Below are 4,216 nucleotides of genomic sequence, written 5' to 3' on the forward strand. Positions count from 1 at the left end.
TATGCAGACTCAAATCTTTATATTGTTGCAGCTTATGGTATCTTTACTAGAAGGAAAAAAAAGTTTCATCAATTAAGCCGTTCAAAAAGTGCATGTCAATAAGCATATGGTTGTTTAATATATATCTGATAGTTTTATGATATGTGATGGTTCTTTATTAAGACGCCTCTTGGAATACTTGCGCTCAGAGAATCTGGGTTGTAACTCTGTTAGTGTAAGAATTATGATTTGATTCAAGTGAGCATGGCTAAAAGGAGAAATTTTAGGTGGCCATCAAACATTTTCCAATAATTTTGGAAAGGTGCCCAAAGAAGACTTAATGCGATTATAGTTAACAAAGGCAACAATTTCATCCAAGTGATCATTTGGTGTAAAGGTTTCACAGTAATACCAATTACAATAGATCAACGTAAATGTCTAAATTATTGATAATTTCGTCTGATAAGCTTCTTGGTATTTCATTTTAAGGATTTCAGAGTATGTTACCTAGATTACAGATTATGTATAAGGTTCCCAAGAGTTATAGTACAGGGTGGAGGTGTAAATTGACGACAGATATTAACAGCAAATGCATGTTCTAGTAGTGTCATGTCTATATTTTGAAGTTACTGATGAGCAATAATGCAACATTTCATGATATATAAGAGTATTATATTACAAGATGCCATATGTCATAGTCAGAGGTCTTAAATTAAATTTAATATAGTAGTCTTATTAAAAATATATTAATATGGCATGGGAAAAGGTCTTAAATTTAAGATATTGGATTTTAAGAATAAAAAAAATATTTATCAATCGTATCATAATTAAATTAATTTTTATATATTGTAAAAATGAAAACGTTTTTTTATAAATTGTTTAGAAAGTAATATAAACTAGTTTAGCATTCTCGATGAAAAGGATGTAACATTATATAATATAAATTAAAAATTTGAGGTTATCTTTGTTAAAATATTTGCAAGTTGATAATTGAATGTTATAAATTAAGCACAAATTTTTTTTTAATAAATGGCAGAGAATGCTTATATGTTTTTGTCTTTTCATGAAATGTGGAATTGATACAGTATGAAGAATATTCATCTATTATCACAATTCATCCTTATTTATTAGATTTCACTAAATTTCAAATTTTTTAGAATTGTTTTATTCACACAAATTATAAAAAGAGTCATGTCACTTTATATTGAGTTTCAACACTTGATCAAACAACCATATTTTGTTTCTTGATTTCGTAAAAAATAATATTCTTTCTCATGAAAACACAATATTGTCTATGGATCTTGCCATCTAAACATTATATGATTTCAATATTTAAATATTTTTTTAATCTTCGTATAGTAAACGTTATCATGACGTTTATTTGAGGAATGACAAGCAATATATACAAGAAGTCTTCATAGAACTATTCATGGATCTAGAATCAATCATTCATGTTTCTTTCAACATATTTAATGCAATTTTTCTTTGAAAAATCACATAGCTTCCTTTATCCGAGTCACTTCAATGTTTATAAAGTGTTTGACACATCCAAAAATCTTTGGTCTAATTGTGGATGCACAATGCTGTTTTAATTGGGTGATTGCTTTGTCATTGGTACGAAGAAAACATTTAAGCTCACCTTTATCAAAAGTCTCTTATAATATGATTACTAGTATCATTGTTATTCATTATCATATCATTATTATCCTTATCACCACCATTTTTATCATCATTATATATTATCATCTTTGTTAGTATCATTGTTGTCGCTACAACTATTTTTACTATCATTACCACAATTACTACCATTGTTTTCTTTTTATTCTATACTTTTTTTATAACATCCTTATATCTTATGTTAGTCTTTCTTATAATGAGCATCAAATAAATCCTTATTTCCTTAATAAAAATTCACTAAATCAGTAATCAAAATCACTAAAATAGTAAAATAATAATTGAATAATATATTTTGTCCCAAATTATAATCAAATTATCATAATAATTAAAAGATTGAACTTTAAGTATAATTTGTTTTTCAAATATGTTTATTATTAATATATACATACATACATACATATATATATTCGAAAGATGAATGCTGTGGATATGCAGAAATTACAAACACATCTCATCATCACACGAACACATCAATCACTTGTCTCAAACATCTATCAAGATGTAGATGTCTAATAATGATTGTCACTGTTTTACTTAGAAATGCGAATTAACATCACTACTTTTAATTCAACACTGTGAAGACCATTTCCCCAGTATTTCAACAATACTGCATATTATAAATAACCAAGCAACGATTATTTGAAGTTCAGCAAATTGTCCTAGAATATATGCAAGCATAAATCGCCATTAACGTATAAAAGAACATTCACATAACCAATAGACAAAAGGTTTAGATCATACATAAGTTTCTTGCAACAAAGGTTTATGGCACATGATGGTACCCTCGAAGGACAGAAAAACAAAATCAAGTAGCTCAGACTTATCTGAAGGTTTCATCTTTACAAAATCAAATGATTTTGTCCATGTGTTTATCGCACTGCACGACGAAGGCAGAACCAACCTCTCCACTCCCAAGTAACTTAACTGTTTTTCAATCTCATTCATCAGCATGCTACACATTCCTTGTCTTCTACACTGCATCCTTGTTGCCACAAAGGGAATTTCCGCAACCCTCTTTCCCAAAATCCTCACAGTAGCAGCAGAAATCACCTCCTTCTCCCTCTCCAGAACCACAGTATAAAACCCACGAAAGTTCAACCGACCCAGTTCTGACCCTCTGCTGAAAACAACGTCAGCTATCACATCTACCAGAAAAAGCGTCAATAATTGGGTCAAAACTCCCACGCAATACATCAAGAGCTACACTCAGCTTCCTTTCGTTTTCACTCAAACCTTCATCTCCATCCAAATTAAGATAATCTTCTCCGCTGCTATCCCTTTTCACTGCCTTCAACAGCGTCCAAGTAACATCATCTCCATCAACATTAATGGTTTTTCCCAAAAGCTCCTGCAGACCGAAAATATTTTCTCGCAGTCTCTACTGCAAAACCAATTCCTATCACCAACACGGTCTTCTTCCTTTTCCAACTTGGTATGTGACGAGGCTGGAGCCTTTAAGCATCCAAAATGGAATTTCCTCTCACACTGAGGACAAACTAAAATACTGTTAACCCCCACATTACGAGCACGGTCATCTCTGCATCTGGGTCGCCTGCATATTTTGCAACAACAAACTGGGCAGAACCAATCACCATCAGGAACAACGCTTAAACCTAAACACTTGAGGTGGAACGAAGACGGGCATCCATCACACAACACCAGTTCACCCCCGTAACGACAAACAGCACAAGTGCTATCATTTGGATAACCACACTCATCGATTTCATCTTCTTTCACAAACCCGTTTTGCTGAGAACTTAGGGCCTCGTTTTTACAATCTAACAATGACCTTCCATCTTCCAAGAAAATGCTAGAATTTGGTCTGTGCCTTTGACACCTGGCATGAGCCTCAAAGCGAGTGGGAGAAAAAAACTTGTCGCAGCAATCACAACATATGCCACCGTACAACAGCTTCCCTTTCTTGACCACGCCGTTTGAACCACGGCAGGATACCACGGAATCTAAACCCACAGCACCGTTTTCTATCAACCAAGGGATAAGAGTTCCACGGTGTGTTGTGAAGACTTGGAAACCGGTGCCTCACCCTCTTGCGTCGTTGTTTTGATTGACGGCGCAGCCTTACCTCTTCTACCATTCGAACTAGAGCCTTCTACCAACTCATCATCGTGATCATTTTCCCTTTTCTTGCACACCCTAGTTCTCTTTTTGGATTCTTTGTCTCCTTATTTGGTTGAGAAGAAGAAGTAGGATATTCGAGAACAACGTTGTTTCTTGAAAATCTTGAGGGTTTTCAATGCAGCCTCCCTCTTCTATGCAAGCTTTACAAGCCCTGGCGAGAGAAATGTAATTCTTGCCAGTGATGGGTGATGTGTAACGCATCTCCCACTTATCTTTCTTCTCAACATACCAAAATTTCCAACCCAGATAACGAAGATGTTTCTTGGCTTTTAAGGAAAGGTCCCTGCGTAATGAACATTCTCTCCTGTTACTTGGCAGTGATGCGAGATGGTACCATTGCGTCACCGCCTGAGGACAATATTCAGGTTCAATGTTGATTCGTGGAGGCTCAGGCGTAGGAGCCATAGATCACCACCATGGA

At 34.3% G+C, this 4,216-nt stretch overlaps 1 pseudogene; it reads right to left on the bottom strand.

The window, feature by feature from the left end:
- Positions 1-2,325: 2,325 nt before the first annotated feature.
- On the bottom strand, positions 2,326-4,216 carry LOC124848690 (increased DNA methylation 1-like; annotated as a pseudogene).

This window comes from Vigna umbellata, chromosome 9, assembly GCF_029865625.1.
Source record: "Vigna umbellata cultivar VRB3 chromosome 9, Vumbellata_1.0, whole genome shotgun sequence".
In the NCBI taxonomy this organism is placed as follows: Eukaryota; Viridiplantae; Streptophyta; class Magnoliopsida; order Fabales; family Fabaceae; genus Vigna; species Vigna umbellata.